The sequence below is a fragment of the Camelus ferus genome, chromosome 19 (genome assembly GCF_009834535.1).
Source record: "Camelus ferus isolate YT-003-E chromosome 19, BCGSAC_Cfer_1.0, whole genome shotgun sequence".
In the NCBI taxonomy this organism is placed as follows: domain Eukaryota; kingdom Metazoa; phylum Chordata; class Mammalia; order Artiodactyla; family Camelidae; genus Camelus; species Camelus ferus.
Genome location: NC_045714.1, coordinates 33,303,898 through 33,311,174, shown reverse-complemented (window position 1 = coordinate 33,311,174; position 7,277 = coordinate 33,303,898). Strand labels below are relative to the sequence as shown.

General features: G+C 47.5%; 1 protein-coding gene across 3 annotated transcripts in view; it reads left to right on the top strand.

Annotated features, from left to right (window-relative positions):
- Positions 1 to 2,139: 2,139 nt before the first annotated feature.
- PTPRA (protein tyrosine phosphatase receptor type A) overlaps positions 2,140 to 7,277 on the top strand; it is a 116,133-nt gene continuing 110,995 nt past the window's right edge. For all 3 annotated transcript variants that reach the window (XM_032461959.1, XM_032461960.1, XM_032461958.1), the window contains exon 1: positions 2,140 to 2,427. The gene's annotated coding sequence lies outside the window, so the exon portion shown is untranslated. The remainder of the gene's footprint in view (positions 2,428 to 7,277) is intronic.

The window sequence follows — 7,277 nt, the reverse complement described above, 5'->3', positions numbered from 1 at the left end:
GTCTCACGGAGAGAAGGAACTGCATTTCCTGAGAATGGGTTACTTGCCAAGCTGTACATGCCTGCGATTCTCAGAACAGCCCTGGGAGGTTCCAGGAAGAGAAGCAGAGGGAGACTCAGGTCAAGCAGCCAATGGCAAGGCTTGAAACCCAGGGGCTCTCTCTGACTACCACACTCAACCACAGCATTTCCCTAAGTGTGGTCAGATTCCATGGGGATACTTCAGATGAGCTCAAGGATGAATGCTTTTTATTTTAATAGCTATTTTAATGTAGATTAGGAAATATAAGTAGCACGTCAAACCCTTTTATGGTAGTGTTAAGTAAAACTATAAATTAAAAAAAAATTAACCAAAAGAAACATATTAAGGAATAGTAGTGTAGGTTAAATGTAGGTAAAGCAAGCCTAGTGGAGTTTGGTTCTGGGTGCTCCTATCCTGGTTACCCAGGTACCTCCTGTACTCGCAATCATTATTTTTCAGGATTTCCGAACAGTTAAATTCGGACTTTTTCACTTTTCCTTTCAGTGTGCGGATAGTGTTGGGGCTTCCTGGGTAACTGGTTGGTGTGCAGAAGGACCTGCCCTTCTTGGTGCCCCTGGGTTCCAACAAGAGACCAGGGGTCTGTCAGGCTGAGGCGTCTTGGACTCAGCCATTTCACAACACTTCTGGGTCAGCCTTGCTGAGAGGCAGCGGGAGATACAACTGCTACTCAAGGAGGACTTCCCCGTAAGGGAGGAGATGGCTTGAAGGAGGCCCACTGCACCCCGTATTCCCTGGCCGTGGCTCTGGTCAACACATACTTATTCCACAAACACCGAGGGGAGCAGGGTATAGAGAGTCCTAAATTGGCGCCCCAACTCGAGGTGGTGGTGGGGACTGGAGGTGGTGGGAACGTCAATGGCGGTGAATGACAGCTTACATGGGCTTCTCCTGCTCTGAAATGTCTCCGACGCACCATCCCTGCCGCGAATAATTGCCACCAGTCACAGGCCCTTCCCCTTAGGGCGGGCCGAACCTGGGACTCTGCCCGGCGACGGGTGGGAGAGGGTGGCTCAGGGGCTGCGGGCCTGGAAGAGAGGCTCCGCCCACCCCAGGCAGCGCGGGCTCCAGATCAGGGATGAAGGGTACCCCAGCAAGCTCCGCTTGAGCACTGCTGTGCAATGTCTCCAGCCCACAGACTCGCAGCCACAATCCCTGTGCGGTTCCCGCTTGGGGACTAAACCAGGGGAGTGTCTCAACCGCCACCGACCACGACTAATTCATAGGCCTTCAGCCGTGCATCCCCAAGTCCTGCAGCCTGGGAACCTGCTGCCGCCCAACATACGGACCACTTTGAGGCGCCCACGTGCGGCAGGGAGCGCTGGGAAGGAGGTCCGCGCCTTCTACCCAGTTCCCTACCCCAGAGGGAGACGCATACATCTCCCTGTCCTCTCTGCACTTTGAACCTCCTCTCTCGCTAGGCCTATCGCAAACGACACCCCCACTGCAGAGCAGCGCGTGTGGTGTTTCTACCCGCCTCGGTGCGAGCCAGGCCCCGGTACGCGCATCTGGAAAGCTGGGGAGATTTCCCTGCGGCTCGGTGGGGATGGCGTGGGTTGAGATGATGTAAAACGACAGCCACGGTACTAGGCCTCTTCCAGGGGCTTTGTAGATACGTCTCCCTCCCCAATGAGAGCCTCCGTTCCTTAAATATCTTGCAGCAATTAGAAAAGGAAGGAAACAAAATTTGAATGGAACACGTCTGGAGATTGGAATGGAAAGACGACTTCTGAGTTCCAGTATGCCTTGGCCTCATTGGTGTAATTTGCGTTTGGCCTCAGTTTTCGCATCTGTAAACTGGGAAGAAGGCACACGTCCAGGGGGCTGGGACTATCGAGAGGCGGAAGGCCTTGGTCCATGGACGGCCAGTGTCCCTGGAGTCCGGCTTCCCAGAGGATTGGGCCGCGGTGGGGCGCACATCTCCCGGGCCACGGGTGAGACCTTGACGCCTCGCTACGCGGTTCTGCGCCCAGGATGGGCGGGCGGCGAGCGAGCACTCGGAGGCTCGCAAGGGCGGGGCCCGCAAGGGCCGGGAGACGCCCGTCCGGTGTGGGCCAACCAGTGCTCGTCTCTGAACCGCCAATGAAGAGGCGCCTTACAGCCAAGGCCGGGTCTGGAGCGAGGCTGCGGCGAGTGCGGCGCTGACTGAGGCGCGCGCGCGCGATCCCGCTCGGACCCTGGGCTGACGCCGCCATCACCGCCGCCCGCGCAGTTGCCCCTCAGCTGCTACCCCTTGCCATGGAGGCGAGGCCGCCGCCGCCGCCGCGGGGCTCTGAGCCGCGGGCCGGGCGGCGGCCCTGAGGGTGTGTGGCGGGCCGAGACGCCGCCGCGGCACCGAGGCGGAGCCGCCGTCCGCGTCCCCAGCGGTCCCGCCCAGCGCCGGACTCGGTGAGTGTTCGCGGCCGCCGCCGCCCCTGCGGGCTCTGGGGGTGCGGGCGGCCGTCGGGCGCGGCTGGGAGGGGTCCCCGGCCCGAGCACAAATCCCTCTTTTCCGGGCAGAATCCATCCGGCTTCTCCAGGGATCCCACATCCTCGTGCTGTCCGTAGGTGGGGGGGATCCCCGGAAACGCGCCCCGGGGCGCCGACCCCTCTCCACTGCCCGGGAACTTTGCGTCCATCCTCCTGGGCCCAGGCCGGGGCGCTGCCATAGTTCATTCTGAAAGAAGAAACTTGGACAGTGAGAACACAGTTTGCTCAGGTCCGTTTAATGGGAAGAAAGAGGAAAACTGGCATGAGAAAATTTGCTCTTGCAGTGACCAACTTTTACCTTGAAGCCCCCCCTGGCCCCTCTCCCAGGCCCCTCTCTTTTCCGTCCACTCCCAGCAGTTGAGGCCGCTTAAGAAGGGAAATCGGGACTCGGAGCTGCCCAGAATTCAAAATGAACCAATTGGGAATGCAGATCCCCTCCCTTTTTACTTTGGTAAATAACACAGAAAATATCGTTTTTGGAAAAATTATTTCCTAATTGTATTTCCTGAAGATGAAAATAATAGTAGCAGATTTGAGCCCAATGTTGAGGGTTTTTGTTTGTTTTTTGAGATCAGTGAATGATGTTTGTAAGACAGGAAAGGAGGAACGTTCAAAACCTCTCTAGGCAAGGTGAATGCCTTCAGAAGCCTGTGCCTAGGGTAGGGATTCCTGCTCTTGAACCAGTCACATTTCTCACAAGAGCTCTCTTTGCTTTCCACCTGTTTGCTGTTAAGGCAGCTCTAGAACAGAAGATGGTGGGCGAGGAGAGGACTGGCGGTGGAAAATGGGCGAACATCTTCCAGCCTGGCCACTCCTTTAAAAAGCACAGATCTGATGCTGTCACTTGTTTACTTAAAACTCCTTTGCCTTCCTTTTCCCATGGGATGGATGAAGCCCAAAATGCCTTATCAGGTCATACAAGGCCCTTGACAGTCTTGCCTCGACTTACTCTTACTTTTAGCTTAATCCTTCAATTCTCCTTCCCTTCATCCCTGTCTCTGGCCTTTCAGAGTAGCTTGATGGCCTGTTTACATGTTTGGATGGTTTTGCTTGTGTGAGCCTCTTTCCTCCCCACCTTTACCTGGCAATCTCCACCTCTTCCTTTAAAGCTCTTCTCGTTTGAGAAGCTTGATGAGGGCAGGAGCTGTCTTATTTAACTGTCCATCTCTCATGTTGAGAGATTTCTTCCTCCCAATTGTCTTATAGGTCCTGTCCCATCTCTTCCTCTTTATGCCTCTGTTCTGTTTACTTCCAGGTACCTACTTCCTGAGAGAATCTTTCCGGAGTGTTTCCTGCTTAGAATGCACACTTAGGGCTTTTAGTATCTTGATTCCTCCCCATCTCCCCATGTTCCCCACCTCGCCATCCAGCCCCCCATAAGTGATCAGCAGGCAGGAACTGTTATATCCCACGGGTCTTCAGTCTGCTTGACTGTCTCTAAAAGGCTGAAAGCCCCATGTCTCTTTTTCACCTTGGCCTGCCTTAAGTGGCCTGTAATATGTGTACTCGGAGGCACGGTGGGGGATCCAGGAGACTGTTTACTGGGTACCTTTTAGACACTTGTTTACCATCTAGGTAAAATTGAGAACCAGAAAAGCCAGTCCTCTGATTTAAGTGCATTCATGTAGTTCTATTTGCCCGGCAGAGTTTTGGAGATACAAAATAAAACTGAGAAAGTCACATCTTTTCCTTTGAGGGGCTCACAGTTTAATGCAGGACAGATGGATACAAATACTTATTCACAGGGGCTATGAGCGTGTATAATAATAGTAGCTATTTTATGCCTTGTGTCACGCTAGGTAATGAATGAATAGTTTAATCCTTTCTACTGTCGTGTAGGGGCTTATTCCTACTAGGCAAGGGTGGAAACTGAGTCCATACAGTGTGCAGATGAAGGAATAGGTAGGATTTGAATCTTGGTAGTCAAGTTCCAGAGTGTCTGCCTGGCTGGATAGACAGCATTCCTTTCCTGGGTAGGAGGGGGCCTTTGGGTCATGAAGGATGGATAGGAGTTTATGTGTGGTGGACAGGATACAGGAGAGAGGGAGCAGCATAGGCAGATTTGGAGGTGGAAGGAACTCATTGTGCTTGGGGAGCAGGGAGAGGTTAAACACAGATGGATTGGGTAGAGGGAAGAAGGAAAGGAGAAAGGAGATAAGATTAGGCCATCTTGAAGGCCTGTGTGTGCTGAATTTAGGCAGTGGAGATTTTAAAGAAGGATTTTAGAGGGGGTTCAGGGACTTGGGCAGACTAGGCTTTGGAAAGGTCATTTGGGGGCAGTGTGGGGCCAGAAGCTGATGCCCTCCAATTTAGGAGGCAATGACCAGACCTCACAGAGGCAGAATTGCAGCCCCTGAGGCCCAGAGCAAGGCCTAAGGAGATACTGCTGAGTTTTGGGAAAAGATATGTGTGAGAAAAAATTCTACCAGTACCAAAGTGTGTACATAGAGAAATGTCTCCCTTCTACCCTGACCTCCCCAGAGATGGTTGAAATTTCCAGTTTCTGTGGCCTTACATAGACACTATTCCTTTATAAATGTGTTTCTACCTATCCATACTCCTACCCCATGGTACATACCAGTCACACCTTGCTCTTTTTTACTTAACATATTTAGGAAATCATCACATGTTAGTACATATAGAGCTGTCACTTTTTTTACTGATGTTCTTTTACTTCATTGTATGGCTTCCCCGTAATTTGTAGCTAGTTTTTAGGTTAAGCAACATTTAAGTTGTTTGCAGATTTTTCTTTTGTAGCATTGCAATGAATATCATTCTACGTACTTTGTTATGAGCTCATGTGTAAAATTATCTCAATAGTGTATTTCTCAAAGTGGAATTGCTGGATTAAAGGATATGTGTGCATTTTAAGTTTGCAGACATGTGGCCAAATTAGCACTCCATGGAGGAAGTTGTACTAATTTATCCTCTCTCCAAAAATGTGGATGGAACTCAACAACTCTTCATTGGAGTATGCGTCAGAATGGCCTGGGATGCTTTTTCAGATATATGCCTCCTTTTCCCTCACCTAACCTCCTCCCCCGATGTGATTCTAGCGTTTTTCTTTCAATTTACAAAGGGAGATATTGAGGCTCAGAAGGATAAAGTGACATGTGCTAGACAGTATGTGTGGGCAGTGGTTGTATTTTTAAGTAGCTCTGTTGTTTGTATTTGCCCAGCACCTTTCATTGGATGTGCTCAAAGTTGATTTGTAAAATTGTTGCATTATTTTTCTCCACCTTCATGTGGAAAAAATGAGTTGTAGATGAAACATGAATTATAAGCAAGAATCTGGCCAAATATAGAATCTTGTCTTTTTATTTCTAATGCAATAACTAATAAATGTTCCTTAATGCCAAGCCTGAATGAATTTTTAAGTGAGTCTGAGTATAACAAAAATAACAGTAGTATATAACTAATTTCATACAATTGAGCAGCAAACCCACAAATAACCCAGCATTAAAATTTGTCTTAATATATTCTCTGTAGAAAGGAGAATCCATTAAATGTGAAATTGCATTTACTTTACTCTAAATTCATATCCATTTGTGTCAGTGTATAGGCATTTTTTTAAAGTTATAACCTTTTATATGTACTTAGCAGGTACATACAGAATATGACTTTTGTATTCTTAAATAACATCAAATAGTTTATGTTTGCTCATTTTGTTTATTATTTTAGATCAGATAATAGTGTTCTGTGCATTGATAACCAAAGTTTGTACAGTCTTTTGTATGTTTGTGTTTTGTTTGTTTTTCGGGGGGTAATTAAGTTTGCTTATTATTTAGCAGAGGTATTGGGGATTGAACCCATGAGCTCATGCATGCTAAGCATACCCTCTTCCACTGAGCTATATCCTCCCGCCCATGCAATCTTTTAAAAATTTTCCGTTTTCCCCTCCTTTTTAATATTATAAATGGTACTTATGAGCACCCTTGTTTAAATAATTCCTTTGGATTATTTTCTTGGACTCTTACCCCTTAAGTGGGTTCAATGAGTCAGGATATGGCTTCAGTGCCGAATTGCTATCTAGAAGGGTTGAACTAGTTTACAACACCATCAGCAATTTATGTGGCCCTATTTCCTGACAATACAGCTAGTGCTGTTAGAAACAAACCTAATATTTTATTTTATTAATTTAAAAGAAATATAATAGTGATTAAGGAAATTAAAGATGATTTAAAGAACTGGAAAGGTATCCCATGCTCTTGCATTGGAAGAATTAATATTGTTAAAATGGCCATACTACCCAAAGCAATCTACATATTTACTGTGATCCCTATCATATTACCCAGGACATTTTCCACAGAACTAGAATAAGTAATCCTAAAATGTATATGGAATCACAAAAGACCCAGAATTGCCAAAGCAATACTGAAGAAAAAGAAAAAGGCTGGAGGAATAACCCTCCTAGACTTCGAACAATACTACAGAGATACAGAAGACAAAACAGCGTGGAATTGGCACAAAACAGACATATGGATCAGTAGAACAGAATAGAGAACCCAGACACTTACAGTTAATTAATCTTCAACAAAGGAGACAAGAATATACAATGGAGAAAAAGTCTTCTCAGCAAGTGGTATTGGGAAAACTGGACAGCTGCATGTAAACCAATGAAATTAGAACACTCCCTCACATCATACACAAAAATAAACTCAGAATGGCTTAGAGACTTAAATATAAGACAAGACACTATAAACCTCCTAGAAGAAAACATAGGCAAAACATTCTCTGACATAAATCTTAGCAATGTTCTCTCCTAATGC